This window comes from Macaca fascicularis, chromosome 1 (assembly GCF_037993035.2).
Source record: "Macaca fascicularis isolate 582-1 chromosome 1, T2T-MFA8v1.1".
NCBI lineage: Eukaryota > Metazoa > Chordata > Mammalia > Primates > Cercopithecidae > Macaca > Macaca fascicularis.
The window spans coordinates 61104941-61121203 of NC_088375.1; the positions used below are offsets into that span (position 1 = coordinate 61104941).

At 48.7% G+C, this 16263-nt stretch overlaps 1 long non-coding RNA gene across 1 annotated transcript; it reads right to left on the bottom strand.

Moving 5' to 3' along the window:
* Positions 1–12333: 12333 nt before the first annotated feature.
* On the bottom strand, positions 12334–15876 carry LOC135968554 (uncharacterized). The gene is made up of 2 exons (XR_010583430.1): positions 15730–15876; positions 12334–12611 (listed from the first exon to the last, which is right to left on the bottom strand). It is a non-coding gene; the product is annotated as an uncharacterized lncRNA (long non-coding RNA).
* Positions 15877–16263: the final 387 nt, after the last annotated feature.

The following is a 16263-nucleotide window of genomic DNA, read 5'->3' on the forward strand; positions in this document are numbered from 1 at the left end:
TTCTTCTGCCTCAGCCTCCCGAGTAGCTTGGACTATAGGCATGTGCCACCATGCCCAGATACTTTTTTGCATTTTTAGTAGAGATGGGGTTTCATGATGTTGGTTAGGCTTGTCTTGAACTCCTGACCTCAAGCAATCCACCTGCTTTGGCCTTCCAAAGTGCTTCTTACAGGCATAAGCCATCACACCTGGCCTCACTATTGGCACCTTCTATCCCACTTTGCTGCTGGATTATTTCACATTAGCCTTTATCACTAATAGTATTTATCATTAATAAATACCATTAATATCTATCAATAGTAAATATCATTAATGTTTTAGGTATTTCCTTATTTACCGTCTGTCTTCCCTAGTAGCATATAAACTTCAAGGGAGCAGGGGTTTTTGCCTGTCCATGTTCGTTGCCGTATCCCTAGCATGTAGAACAGTCCGGCATGAATGAGTACTCAGTAAATACTTTGTTGAATAAGTAGATCAGATCTGGGAAGTTTTGCTAGAGTATATTTCCCTCTGTTTACAAGAATTTGGTGCCCTGAGACTGTGAAGAGGAGAGCTTATACTGATGTAAAATACGAAAACGTAGCATCCCAGAGATCTGGGTGGGGCTCGGTCACTCCTCCTTGCCCCTGGGCAGTCAGAACTGACTCAGGAGGCAGAACCCCAAAGCGTGCTTCTGCCTCAGACTGGATTTTCCCCTCCTTCCAGCCCAGCCCAGCTGCCTCCAGTAGAGGGCTTGGCTGGGAACTTCAAGCTTGTCCTTTTCTCTGGAAAGGATGAGCACTGGGCCTCCACCCTTGGAAGAGGGAGTGGCAGGTGAAGATGACCCACAGCTAAACGGCTGCTAGCTGGCTTTCATTCAGTTTTCTTGGGATTCCCACAGGGCCTTCCTAGGGAAAAAAAATCAACGCCATCCTCCTTGGACTTGGTTTTCCAAGAAAGCAATGCTCTTCGCTGGGCATGGTAGCTCACGCCTGTAATCCCGGCACTTCGGGAGGCCAAGGCAGGAGAGAATCACCTGAGCCCAGGAGTTCGAGACTAGACAGGGAATCATAGGGAGATCCCGTCTCCACACATAATTAAAATAAAATAAAATAAATTAGTGGGGCATGGGGTAGCGTGCACCTGTAGTCCTCACTACTCAGGAAGCATCCGTCTTGTCTCTCCAGATAAACTGAGCATTTGCTGACAGCACAGACCCTGTTTTATTCACCTTCGTTTGCCAGTACTTTAGAGCATGGTAGTTGCTCAGTAAGTTTTTATGGCTTTAAGGAAAAGCACATGGAACACAATTATGCTCAGGGCTTGGTGTGTGCTAGAAGCTGGAGAGGGGTTAACCAGTGAGTTTTCCTTAAAGTGAAGATCTATGATACGGGGATTAGCCATGGATGGGAGGACTACACAGCAACATGCCTTGAGGTTGGAGCCGAGCTGCCTGCCTGCGTACCGTCACTGCTGCCTCTGTAACACGAGCTGACTTACTAAGTTAACTGTGTGCTAAGTGTTGGTCTAGGCATTCCACAGAGTATCTCACTTAATTCTCATAGCATGTTGAGGTAGGGACTGTTGTTACACATATCACGTGCATATCAGGGGCTGTGCTGTTTGCGGGGGTAAAGGCTATGAAGCAGTTGGCGCAGACGCCACGCATGTATGTTGAAGGTAAAGGGAGGAGTCAGGAAGAGGGACTTCATCGACATGGAAACCTCAGCAAGTGACACATGAGGTAGCATGTGCTTTTCAGAGCAGACAAGCCTGGTGCCTTCAATCCTAACACCATTGGTATCAAGCTGCACAGGGTCTCAGAAACATCCTTCAGGATTCCCCAGTCCCTGGAAGTTCAAACTTCAAAAGCCCACCCTAGGAGTCAAGGGTCCCAGCCCTGTGAACATTTGTCTGATGTGCTGCCTATTATTGGTCCAGTCAGCCAGCTTTCTTCCCATTTGAACTAGCAGTGAAATAATTATGAAACCACCCTTACTGCCCCCCACCCCCAACCTGCCGAAGTCTTCCTAGAAAAGCATCCTGCTGTTTTTCACTGTAACTCCCATCAGGCAGAAAGCCCCGGAACGCCGGGCAGGGAAATGTTCACCCGACCCAATGAGGCCTCCCTGGGCCCTCCTTGCCCCTCTCCCCCTCCCAGTTCCCCAGCCCCATGTCTAGGAACCTCTCTGGGTCCTCTGGCACTGGTGGTGGGGCCTCTGTTCTGCTCCCAGTCCCCTCCCTCTGTCCTGAGAACACTTTCTCCAGGCTCCCAACTGTGAGTGACACATCAGATCCGGCAGCACAGGGTGCTCGTGGATGGAGGCAAGGTAGGAGGGTGACGGATGGTGACAGGATATAAGAAATTCAGAGAGCAGGAGAAATTGGAGAAGGCAGCAAGCCCACTGCCCTCCCTTCCAGCTTGGAGGCTAGATCTTTAGACGAGGTCTGTAAATAACATCACAGTGGCCTCTGGTTCTGTGTTTGAACTGTGACGTTCTACTCCCCAAATAGAACTTGACTATCTGATCCAGGCATTCCCTGGGCCTGGGGGAGCAGCAAGAACCTATCCCTCCCCTTCAGGGTACTCTAGAGCCAGGACCCAGGACGCCTCCCCAGCCCCGGCCCCCACCACCCAGCTCACACATCTACGAATCTGTGAGGTTGTACTGAAGGTATGGTTTGTGTGACCTCTGCAACACGCCCATGTCCTTGGAGCACCTGAGGTCAGAGTTTTCAACAGTTCGTAAGAGAGACAAGTAGTGCTGTGTTTTCTCCCTGAAAATAAGCAGAGATTCTGATGCCCAGGGAACACCAGAGTGGGCTCAAAGGTCACTTTCTGTGGTCAAGCTCCACAGAAATTCAACCACTCGCTCCCCTGTGTTTTGGGTCTCCCAGGAGGCCCTTAAGAGTGTGTGCACTGGGCAGTCCCTATGGGAGGGACCGAGAATAGGCAGGGTGGAGAACACAGCCAGGGCCATGCAAATGTGCAGCGAGGCGTTCTGTCCTGTTACAGTGTGTCTCCCTGCCACCCTTGGTTTTTCCCACCCTCTCAACCTTTCTGCTCCAATAATCCCTCCTCCCTCCGCAGAGCAGAGGGGTGACTGGACTGACGGGTCTGCCATCTGCTGCCTTCCCTCATGCTCCAGGTACCCTGTGCAGGAGTAATCTAAACGACTTGGGTAACCGAGATAAGATCCTTGCTGCCATTAAACATTGACAGGCCCCAGTGTGGTGAGTGCTCAGTTGCAGAGAAACTCCTGGACTAGTCCATGGGGAGGCAGGGAGACCACGGCAGCTGGGCCATTAAAAATGAATGGAAACCAACCCTTCTAAGGGGCTGTGCCTCTTAAAGTGGCAGTTCTCCTGTTGGCTGGGGAAGATGCCAGGAGGATTCAGAAAAGGCCAGCAGGCCCAGGCCCTGCCCAGTATTCAAAGTCTCAGCTATTTGTGCCCTTCACACTCTGTTAGTTGGGTGGAAAGAGAGTGGGTTCTAGAATCAGGCAGATTTGAATTTGAGTCTCAGCTTGACCCTATAGTATGGGTTTAGGCACCCTGAACCTTAGTTTGTTCATCTGTAAAATGGGCTTAATACTTACTCAAAAAGTTATAAGAATGAAGTGAAATAATACATGTAAGTTGTCTAGTATGGTGTTTGGTCTATTAGAAATAATTACTTAAGGCTAGGCACGGTGGCTCATGCCTATAATCCCAAGACTCTGGGAGGCGAGGCTTGAGCTCAGGAGTTTGCAACCAGCTTGGGCAACACGGTGAAACCCCACCTCTACAAAAAATACAAAAATTAGCCAAGTGTAGTGGTGCGTGCATGTAGTTTCAGCTACTCGGGAGGCTGAGGTGAGAGGATCACTTAAGCCTGGGAGATGGAGGCTGCAGTGAGCTGAGATCACGCCACTGCACTCCAGCCTGGGCGATATAGCCAGACGTTGTATCAAAAATAAATGAATAAATTAATAATAATAATAATAACTTACAAGTTAGTCCCCCCAGCCAGTTGCAATGGCTTACACCTATAGTCTCAGCTATTCAGGAGGCTGAGATGAGAGGATCCCTTGAGCCCAAAGTTCGAGGCTACAGTGCATTATTATTGCATCTGTGAATAGTCATTCACTCCAGCTTGGGCAACATAGTGAAACCCCATCTTAAAACAAAACAAACAAAAAATGTTAGTCCCCTTCTCCCTTGCCCCTACTTCTCCTGGAAAGGGTGAGTTTCTTCTCAGACCCAAGTCTCCTCAGGAAGACCCTTTCTGGCCTGGTGGGATCTTTTCCCTGTTCTTCTCCTTCCCACAGCTTCCAGAGACCCTGGTCTCATTGTCTGTTCCCTTGCCTGCCTTCCTCTGCTAGACTGGAAGCACCCTGAAAACAGATATCTTAGCACCATTGATTTTCCAGTACCGGGTCAATGTCGGGTGTATACCAGCTGCTTGGGGAACGTTGAATTGAACTAAACTGATAAAAGCCTTTAAAAAGATATATATGAGACCAATAAGTGGAAGGCAAATGACACAAGATGGAAGGAATGAGGGTAATTTGGCACAGAGAAGGTCATCCAGGCTGTCCAAGCTCATAGCTATCTTAGGTATGGTTAGTCCGATATCCTCACATTATAATGAAGGGGTCTGAGATCCAGAGAGGCGGTGGCTGAGCGAGAGAGTTCACCAGGCTCCTGACTTCTGGCATCATGCCGGAGAGCTGGGGCTGTGACTGACAGGCTCTGTCCCTCTCCCCTGTAAGCAGGGCAGGATGATCCTCCCAGGCCAGGTGCATGGTGGCTTACTCCCAGCTCCCCAGAGTCAGTGCAGGGTGAGCCTAAACCCAGAAAGCTCTTATGACTTTGAGGCCAGCACCACTGTCCTCGGGGCACCTGGAATTTCTTGTTAGCAGGCTGGATGTGCGCTTGACTTTGCAAATTTTGGCTCTAGCAATAGTATCACATACTTCCTTGACTCTGGGAGGTCAAGCATTAAGTGGGAGTGTTTTTGAAGAAGGAAGAGGATGAGCCACGTCTGACATGGCCAGCCCTTTCCCTGCAGTGCCTGCTCCAAATAACAAACTGATTCAACCTGTCATTAAGTCATCCTGTTATTATGGACTCTGAACTGGTCCTCCATGGAACCACTTTGCAGCTTCCTCAGTGGAATGGCCTGCAGCGAAGATGGATGGGATCCTTCTCAGTAGGACAGGAGGTGGGACAGCCATCCCAGGGTCCCAGTCAGTTTCTCTGATAAGATCTTTATAGCCTATTCTGTGGGATCATCATGAAGATTAAATAACACAATAAATGTGAAAGTTCTGGGATATAATATAGTTATAATAAATATATGGCAGGACAGGCACTGAATGAATCAAGTCAGGCACACTTTGCCCAGGTGGATTTCTTAGTTTGAAAAGGTTCTCAGACCTTCCACTTCCTAATACTCCCAAATGGCTCTCATCACCCCATTGCTGTTGATGAATGGCTCCTGTGGCTTTCATAGTCCACAGGAAGGAACTGAGCATTCTCCTCTCACTGAACCTGGAGTTTAGAGGCCAGGAGCAACATAATATATTATATATAATGTCATATATATTATATATTGATCATGCTTATTACCCTAGCACTTTGGGAGGCTGAGGTGAGTGGATGGCTGAGCCCAGGAGTTTGAGACTAGCATGGGCAACATGGTGAGACCCCTTCTCTTAAAAAGAAAAGAAAAGAAAAGAAAGAAACAAAGGTGTGAGAATCAGGGAGAGAATATCTTTTTGTAATGGTAGAGAAATTAAACTAGGAGGCCTCTTAAGTAAAGTCCTTTCTTATAATAACAATACTGAGCCCTAAGTGTTTTGTACATAGTAACTCATTAATCAAAAACAATCCTATGTGATAGATATCGTTGTAATTTCCACGTTATGGATGAGGAAACTGAAGCACAGCGAATATTAGGTAACTTGTTGAAGAAAAGATTTGAACCCAAGAGGTCTAGCACAGTGGCTGGAACCTCCGACCACCCATCCCACAGTTCTGCCTCTATTAGAAGACCACTCTGGAGAGTTTCCTGGGGGAGGAGGAACTCTTGTTACAATAATCAATAATCAATAATCAATCAAATTTCCAAGGAGATTTCTCTGGACCTTAGGAGGGAGATTCAAAGCCCTTCTCCATCCCACTTCTAGGTCTGCTTGCTAAGTCAGGGATAAAGCTACCCTGGATCTTCTGGAACTTTCTGCTCCTTGAGGCAGGAGGGCAGTTGTTTGTCTAGGACATCCCAGCTCAGAGGCTCATTGGCCGCAGAAACGTGGGTGGCATGGAGGTGGGCTGTGCCAGTCAGCTTTCAGACTGGAAGCTTCTAGGTGTGCTTGTCCTCCACCACACCTCTGCAAGGTGAGCCTGGGACTGGGAGGGACAGCCTGCTGAGGACTGAGAGCATGGGACCTTTATGACTGTCCCACTCCTTCTCTGCAAATCATTCTCTAAAAGGCTTCCCAGGGCTTGATTCTGCTGGGTTCTCTGAGCTCCTCTTGCAGGCAGCTGTCTTTTGGTTCACTATTGTATCCCAGTGAATCCAAAATTAGCTTGATTCACAAGAGAAAATGAGCACAAAACTCCTCTATAGCCAGAGAGCAATGTCTACAAAGTCCTATGTGGTAGAAATAAGGCTTTGCCCCAAGGAGCCATCTGGCTGTATGCCCTCTCCCCCCCCCCGACTTCCATTTGGCACACTTATTGTTATCCTGTGCTGTGACGGAACAGAGGTACTGGCCACGGATGCATTGCAGAGGAGCCAGCTTATACTCCCATGGTGCTAGGAAGGAGGCAGAACAGGTAAGACAAGCACACAAACCATGGAAAAAACTGGAGGAAACTTTCCACACTTCTTAAGCAATGGATGCATTTCCCTGTGGTGTAGATTGAGTAAGTAAGCCAAAGGAGACAGGATGGGGTGGATTCAGATGCCCAGGGAGGCAAGTCTTGGTTTGGGGTTTTCAGGAAGGCAGGGCCACTTGTAGAGATGGCAGCTGGTGGTGACCTGGGGTCTGTGGAGGTGGCAGGCAGAAATAGCAACTCGTGTGTCCATGGTGGCACCATTTTCAATGCACCTTCATAACCACATCTCTTTTGATCCTGACAGTCACTCTATAAGCAGTTTGCCACTGTCGTTTTTCAAATGAAAACACTGAGGCTTAGAGGGGTTTCTGAGTAGCTGTGAACTCAGGACTTCACACTCCCGATTCTTCCTTTGGCCTGCAGTTTGCCTGGCGAAGTCATAGGAGATATCTCCATGGCAGCGCATCCGCCCTTACAAAGCAGGAAACCTTGATTTCTACAGAGGCTGTTTCCTCCCAGCCTTGCGCAAGGCCCGCTGCAGAGACAAAATCATGGTGGCAAAAGTGTGAACGCCAAAGCCACACTGGTGAGAGCCAGTGGCCAGGCAGCTGCAGTCACCCCACCGAGGGTGGACAGGTGTGTCTCAGTGGCAGGCAGAGACTGGTCACCACAGGGAGGAGGAGGGAGCCTGTGGGCGGCCCAGGGGCTGCCCCTCTATGCCCAGGGGAGTGGGTGGAGGCCTGAGGGGAGCCGGCCTGTGCTGAGATTTTGGTCATCAGAGGTTGGGGTGAGGGGTTGGGGAGGTAAAGCAAGAGTCTCTTATGTTTAAACCAATCAATGAGAGGACAGCTGTTCTTTGTTTCCATGAGCTCAGCAGAAGAGGAAACGGTTTGCCTGTGTGGTGGGGGAGGAAGGGAGGGCGGGGTTGTAGGTTAGTGCTCTGGCTGTGAGGAAGTGGAACTTGTTACCCAAGGACTTCCCTTTTAGAATGTTTGCTTTCCTACCAGGAAGAGTGGCTTGGCTCTCTGCTGAGGCTCTCAGAGGTTCTCCCAGCCTTGGGAACGCTGAGTAAAACCAGTCAGCACAACGTCCCCCTGTGGAGACTGGTATTACCTTGCGTCTATGTGTGGCGACAGTGGGCATCCTTTGGCCTGCGCAGCGCAGGGCTGCTCCCCTCCTTTCCTCCTGTCCTCCCTTCTTCCCTAATCTCTCTCTCTCTCTCTCTCTCTTTCTCTCTCTCTCTCTCTCTCTCGGAGGACAGAGTCTGCTCCCTTAAATTCTACTGGGGCCTTTTTCAGGCCTCCATCCCTGGGATTTGCCGGTAGAAGAAAGGGAACCAGCGTTGACTGAGCTCCTACTATGTGCACTTCCTGGGCCTGGCACTGGGATCACAGGATGAATGAATAGGGCATATTTCCTGCCCTGAGGAGGTGTCCATAGGGGAAGTCGGAATTAAGCCACCTCCAGAATTCTGAGGTCAAGGGAACGTCAACAGAACTGTGAACAAAATGCCCAAAGCCATGAAAATCGACAGAGACTTGAAGGGGAGGAATGGGGTAGGAGCTTGTGCCGAGGATGAGAAGGGAGAATTCGCCTGGTGGAAAACTGATAGCTAGGGGCTGTTTTCAAAGTATTTTCACAAACGTTTATTCTCTTGACTCTCACAATAAATGAAGCCAGCCAGAAAGTATTCTCCCTATTTCAGTGATAAGGAAATTGAGGCTCAGAAGGGTGGAGTGGCCCAGGGCAGGGCAAAGCTGGGGTGGAAGCATTGGTCTTGTGCTTCCACACTCATTGCACTTTCTTCCAGGCCAGGCTGAGGTCAGGATGGTAGAGGAGGTGGTGGAGGTGATGAGGTACCAGAGCAACCTCGAAGAAAGGTGAGAAGCAGGGGACCACCAAAGGCAAACCTGGAACACCTGGTGACTCCGGCTAACTCTCCATGTGGTGTCCAAGAGGACTTTTCTGATACTGCTACCACTGCTAATAGTAATAAAAGTTACTATTTAATGTGTTTACTATGTGTTGGGTGCGCAAATATTGTGGAAAGAGTGAACATATGTGCAGAATGCTTAATAAACGTGATCTCTTTTTATCTTCAAAAGAACAATGCAGGCCAGGTGCGGTGGCTCATGCCTATAATTCCAGCACTTTGGGAGGCCAAGGCAGATGGATTGCTTGAGCTCAAGGAGTTGGAGACCAGCCTGGGCAACATGGCAAAACCCCGTCTCTACAAAAAATACCCAAAAAATTAGCCAGGCATGGTGTTACATGCCTGTGGTCCCAGCTACTCCAGAGGTTAAGGTGGGAGAATCATTTGAGCCCAGGAGGTCAAGGCTGCAGTGAGCTGTGATCCTGCCACTGCACTCCAGCTTGGGTGACAGAGTGAGACCCTGCCACAAAAAAAAAAAAAAAAAAAAAAAAAAAAAAAAAAAATCAATACGATTAATACTTTTACTTCTATTTTGCAAACAAGGAAATTGAGGCTCAAAGAGGTTGGGAACTTGCCAGAAGACCTACCAGCAAGTGGCACAGCTAAGCTCCCATCTGACCCCAAAGCCCACACCCATAACCACTAAGCAGTACTGTCCAGGCAGACACACAAACACTACCCCATTGTTTTTATTCTTCAGCAACTTTGGTATCATCCAGTCCCAGGACACTGGCTCCTGAGGAAGGAAGGCACCTCCAGCAGGCTTTAAAATTCCCAGGCATGAAAAACCATGTTCACCAGCCACCCTGAGGATAAGCCTCAGAGACAGGGACTGTGGCCAAGCCTCAGAGACAGGGACATTGGCCAAGGCAAACTTGCCACATCCTTGGCCAATGCCCTGCCAAGGAGGGCCACTAGCTGTTTTTCATGCCTCAAACTCCCACTCTATTGCAGCACCCAGAGCTTGGGGATGGGGTGAGTTTTCCACCCAGACAACTCTCCACCAGGGAGAGACTGGGCCAGGGGAAGCAGAGAGAGGAAGTAGGTCTTAGATAGAGGAGCGAATGTGGGTGGCTAAGCACTGTGGGTGTGAAGGGATGGTTGGGAGGCCCTGGGGACTTTCCCCGGAGGCTGAGATAGCCAATTTACTCCCCAACCCACCACAGGCAGGCACGCACACCCACAATTTCAGGCGAGACGGGGCAGGCCTCTGAGAACAGCACTCCAACAGGATTTATCTGAGTGCACAGCTGGACTCAGAAATCAGAGTGCCCCCCACAATGAAGTGCCCCCGGAAAATGAAGGCTCCATGAATGAGCCCTGAGTTCTCATTGCAGTTTCTCTTCCTTTTCTGTTTTTTTTCTTGGCCTCTGCCTGACAAGAGGCCTCCGGAAACCCTCATTTTTCAGGCTGCTTCTCCATCAGCCCCTAGGCCAGACCTTTTTATTTGACTGGTCTGAGGAAGAGATGGGGAGGCTGCTTGGCTGATGAGAAGCCAGTCCCCTTACAGCAGCACCTCTTCTGAGACTTTCTGGGGGTCTCTGGAGACACAGATGCCAGTTGTTCTTTTTGTTTGCTTGTTTCAGGACAGAAGAGATTGAGTTTCAATAGGAGATGTGATTGTATTTAAACACCCATGGGAAAATCCCTAGGCTCTGCAGTATGTCATATGCGTCTTTGACACCACCAGGCAAAATGCGCAGGCTGTGAAACACATTTGGACGTCCAAAGAGCAGATCCTCCAGAGCACAAATACCTGTGCCCACCCCAGGACAGAAGTGCTCAGGCAGGTGTCACCAGTGCAATCCCTGGCCTCCGACTTCCCCGGCTCCACGCCCCCCATTCACACAGAAGCTCAAAGACAGTCCACGACCTTGGCTGGCCACACTCAGTCCTTGGCTCTGGCCGCCTGGGCAGGGGTTAACCCAGCTAGGTGTGGCCGCTCCCTCCCGCCACCCGCCTCCTCCCTTCTGCGCCGCGTCACTTGTTTTTCTGCCGGGCTTTCCCGCCTCCCGCCGGCCGCTGACGTGGACCGGGGGCGTCACAGCCTCTACCTCGGCCGCGGGGAAGTGCTTCCCTTATATGGGCACAGACTCCGGAGGGGCCGGCAGGGCAGGGGCGCTCGTGGGGAGGGCAACAGCTGCCAGCCATCAAGGGCCAGGCTCTCCTCTCCCAAACAATGCCCAGGCCGGGGCAAAGGTGACCCGCATTTGGAAAAGGGACGCTGGCTTCCCCGTCTCCTCCCGAGAGCCAGAGCCCAGGCGGGCAGCCTTCCCAGACGCTGCTGCTCTGCATCCTCCCTCTGTGGGTTTCTCATGAAATGTGCAGAGCTAGATTGAAATGCAGATGACCAGGTGGCCTTTCATAGATGCACTCTGATAGTCTCTGAATGCTCTGCATCCCAAAGTCAACGGCCAGAACGCTGTGATGCTAGGCCAGGGTTGGGTGGTAGAAACCACGTCCTCGCTTCTGCCGTGGGGCCTTAAATTTGTCTTATAATTCCTCAGGCCCCAGCTTCCTTCTCCATAAAATATAGAGGATACTGGCCTCGAGCCTAGTAAGGACTAGATGAGTGTTCTGCTTGGTGTAAAACAGCTTTGCGAACTGTAAAGTGCTATTCAGACTTACAGATGGTCACTTGGTGCCACAGAGGAGAAACCTGTTCAGGTGCCCCCTCCAGAACCTGCCTGTCCCGGGCCACACCCGTGTGCTCTGAGAATGCCCTTCGACCCTGTTGAAAAGCTTAAGCTGTGTAAATAAAGTCATCCGGAGTCTGCCTCTTGTGTGCATTGTGGCGAGCTGTTTGGGGCCTCTATTAGTAAGCAAGTGGTGAGCGTGCTTGAGATTACCCTTCCAGCAGGGAGGGGAACTGCGGGTGAGTGGTCATTGTGCAAACGCCTCGCACTGTACTGGACACCGTGCAGCACATGACTGTCTTCTGTTGCTGCTAGTAAGAACTCTCTCCCTCCAAATCCAGCTCAGCTCAAAACTCCCAGGCCCAACAAGCTATTTCCTGCTGGCACCTTCACTCCAACTCCTTGGTTAATTGTGAATCGTGTTTGTGCAGTGCGGCTCTGCCCACATTCGCCTGTCTACTGGCAGCTTTGATCTGTGTCCTCGATGTGGACACTTCTCCCTCCTTGGGAACTCGGAGTGTCCTGCGGGCAGGAACCATTTCCCCCCAGTCAGAATGAAGAGCCCACACTCTCTATCTCTGAGGGTGGGGACTAAATCTCCTTCCTTTGATCACTCTAGGACAAAGAGGACAAAAGGTATTCAGATCATGAGGTCAAGTGATTGATTTGTGACCCATATGTAAATGGCAGTGGGCCATAGGGCCAGCCAGACATGGTAAATTTCTGCAGGATTTTCCTCCCCACTCACTGTCTTCAATGAGCCCCATGGAACCCCCTCTGAGGGAGGACTGTGCTAGGTTGCCTAGAAGTAGACTGCACAGTGGGCAGGCAGGTAACCTCCCTTTGGAGATGGTTGTCCTCATTAAACATCAGGCATTGAAGGTGACACCTAATTCCATGCTCCCGCTGGGTAAACTGTTTGTCAGCTGTGGCCAACTGCTCTTTAGGCGCTGGGCAAGATTGGTTTCATGTTTTATTTGAAGATCGATGGGTGACCCAACAGTCTTCCTCAAAATATTCCAGATTCCCCTGGAAGTGGGGATGGAGGGTGGGGAAGATATTCCTTCTCATCAATGCCTCTGGCTTTGGGATCTCAAGCCAGTTCCATTTAGGAGTAATCCTGCTGAGCCTGAGCACTCACTGTTGTGATCCGTGTCAGCCCTGTCTCTTGCTTCTTCATACGAACTCCTTACAAGGTCTGTACGTGCATCATGGGCGTTAGTGAAGATTGGGGTCTCCTGAGGGGGTTAATTTCACAAAAATGTAAACAGCTCAGAAAGGAAACATTGGGCATTTCTGTTTTTAAACTTCCCTCAGCTTCCTCTCTCACACAGGCTCTAGGCCCTCCTAACACCATTTTAAGGTTACTCAACCCCCTTTTTTTTGCTCCTCTCTCTCAGGAACAAAAATAGAGATTTCTCTTGTTTTCTTCTGCGGAGTATTTCAGCTCTAATCCCCACCCACACCTCTGAACGTGAAGAATTCAACGAGATAGGTCCAAAGCTTCTGAGTGTGTAAGTTCTTAGGCAAAGAGCCATATTTTTTTTTTTTGAGATGGAGTTTCACTCTTGTTGCCCAGGCTGGAGTGCAATGGCACGATCTCGGCTCCCTGCAACCTCCGCCTCCTGGGTTCAAGCGATTCTTCTGCTTCAGCCTCCTGAGTAGCTGGGATTACAGGCAAGCACCACCACACCCTGCTAATTTTGTAATTTTAGTAGAGACGGGGTTTCTCCATGTTGGTCAGGCTGGTCTTGAACTTCTGACCTCAGAAGATCTACCCGCCTCAGCCTCCCAAAGTGCTGGGATTACAGGTTTGAGCCACCTTGCCCCGCAGAGCCGCTGTTTTTAAGCCTGGCAGGTCAGGTTGGAGGATCATGGTGGTGGTCTTCCTGGACTTATGCAATGTTTTTATATAAGGATATTGACTTACAATAGAGTCCTCTGAATTCAAATGGTAGGAGACAGAGAGTTGTTATCTTTCTAGGAGCTTACCCATTCCCACTGAAATAATCATTCTGTTACATGTTGGGAGCTCAATCGTCTCAAAGCTCTCTTAGACATACCTTATAACCTTCCTGTCTCCATTCACCTCAAGAGTTTTTGCCATGGGTTCCACCTTGCTTCTACATAACTCTAATGCTGCACGGAGGCAGCTGAAACCACCTGGGGCCACCTGACTGTTTGACCGAGCGAGGCTCAACCCCTGACCTCAGAGAGTTCCTGAGCCAAGAGAGAAGGAAGGAAATCCTGAAATAAGGATAGAAAGAAATGTAGAGATGATATTGGTTGCTACTATCCCAGCCATTATCCTGATTACTTCTGTTGTCATTATGGGCTCTTTTATTAAAGGTAAACCCAATTGAGGAAGATACTAAATGCCAGCTGAGAACAACTTCAGATTCCTTGGCTCCAATTATTCCAATATAGGGATTCATATCATAAATTTCTTCTTGAGGAATGTGTGGATGGAGCAGGCTGCTGGGGGTGGGTTTTAACAGGCTAACTTGAATGCTTTCTTATATTTCACAATGAAAACTATATAATGCAGGTATTTCCCTTTTTACCTTGGCTTCCCGGAAGTTCAAAGATAAATTTAGGTGTCAAAGAAGTAACTGATTCAAACAAGTTTGAAACAATTTATCTTTCTCTTTCTCCCTCCTACTACCAATTCACTTCTGATCTTTAATATAATACGAATACACACATATAATTATCCTCTATGTGGTTTAATATTTTAAGCTATCTCAAATTCTTCTTGGAAGTAAGCAAAGTATAAGTGATAAGTAATAATAGTTAACATGTACTGACCACTATTATATGCCAGACACTATTCTAAGTATTGTAAACTCATTTGAATCTCCCAACAACTCTAAGAGGTAAGAATTACTATTAATCTCATTTTACAGATAAAAAATTAAGGCACAGAGAGCTTCAATAACTTGCCTAAGATAGCACAGCTAGGAAGTGTGCTATCTTTGAACCTAGCCAGTGTGGCTCCAAGGGATGTGCTCTGCCCACCACACTAGAAGGAATATGTCAGTTCAAAAATTTAATTAGCCCATCTGGGGACACCAAAATAAAAAAGCATAATTATATGCCATCAGGGCCAGTCATCATCAAAACAAGCCTGATATAAGGCCAGGTGCCTATAATCCTAGCACTTTGGGATGCCGAAGTGGGCAGATCACTCGAGGTCAGGAGTTCGAGACCAGCCTGGCCAACATGGTGAAACCCCATCTCTACTAAAAATAACAAAAATTAGCCAGGTGTGGTGGTGCACAACTGTAATCCCAGCTACTCAGGAAGCTGAGGCAGGAGAATAACTTGAATATGGGAGATGGAGGTTGCAGTGAGCCGAGACTGCACCACTGTACTCCAGCCTAAGCAACAGAGTGAGATCCTGTCACAAAAAAAAAAAAAAAAAAAGACTAATATATCATAACAAGCAGCTCAGACCACCCATTCATAATCTAAATAAAGATTCCTCTCCACTCCTCCCCAAACTTATTCTCAGTGGAAGGGATGGAAGAAGTAGGATTTAGAATCCTTTCCCACCCTTCCCTAGCCCACTACCCCCCACCACCCCAGCCTCCTTTTTAGAGACTTTCCTGACATGTCCATTGCCCTATATGTGCCTTACTTTTTTCTTCAATAATGTGGGAAGAATACTGTTTTCACTGAGTACCCACTGTGTGCTGGAGGCCAAAGTATGTGCCAGACACTGAAGTATAAATGTATAACCCAGTGTTTGCCTTCAAGAAATCACAATCTCACAAGTCTACACAATGAACTGTAACACTGGGATATGAGTATATACATATGTGTGTGTGTGTATATATATATTTATATATGTGTGCACAGAGGAGGAAGTGATTCATTCCAGTAGGGAGATGGAGTGATGGTGAATCCAGGAAGACTTCACACAGGAGACAATATAGAAGCCAGTCTTGAATAATCAGTCAGCTTTTTGATGGACAAAGAGCTGAACAGAGAGAATTTCAGGCAGAGCAAATAACATGAGTAAAGGTACAATGAGCTGGGCACTCAGCTACTCAGGAGGCGGAGGCAGGTTGATCGCTTGAGGTGAGGAGTTTGATGCTGTAGGGAGCTATGGTCATGCCTGTGAAGAAGCACTGCACTCCGGAGCCTGGGCAACATGGCAAGACCTCACTGTTAAAACTACAAAGGCACAATGGTATGAAAGTGCAAAGTATGTATTTGAGAAACACTGAGAATGGGTTAACTGAGCTTAGAGGTTGGGCCAGATTGTAAAGGCCTTGAAGGCCAAACCAAGAATTAAACTTTCAACTGTAGAGAGCCTTCAAAGCTGTTAAGCATGAAAGAGACAAGACATACCTGTAGTTTAGGAGCTCTGACAGCAGAGTGTGGACTGAGGGAAGGGCAGGAAGGGAAGCGCTTCGGGCAAAGAGACCACTTAGGGAACTGCTGAAACTATCCAAGAACATCTAACGGTTGGTGGTTTCGGTGATGCTGAGTAGAAGGTATTTCAAAAGGATGACTGACAGGACTGGGCCAGTAATTGGATATGGGATCCGCTCAGGAAGTAGGGCTCCAGGATATCTGTCACCTAATCAGGAAAATCCTCTCTTGCTAGCAGGTGATCACGTATTCCACTAGGACCCAAGGAGTTGTCAATGTGAACCATAGATGACAGATTAAGAGGCAGGGTAGGTCTCCTAGCCCAATACTCGTTTGTTACATATAAGCAAACTAAGGCTTATAGAAGTCCAACCATCTCTCCCTTTCTCCTGGTCCCTTCCTCCAAACCACATAGATGGAAAAATGCTTGACCTGCCCCAGACCTGAGTCCATGGTGCAGGAGAGAAGCACCTCAGGCCGAGAGCCAGGAGGCTGCAGGTGAGAAGCTGC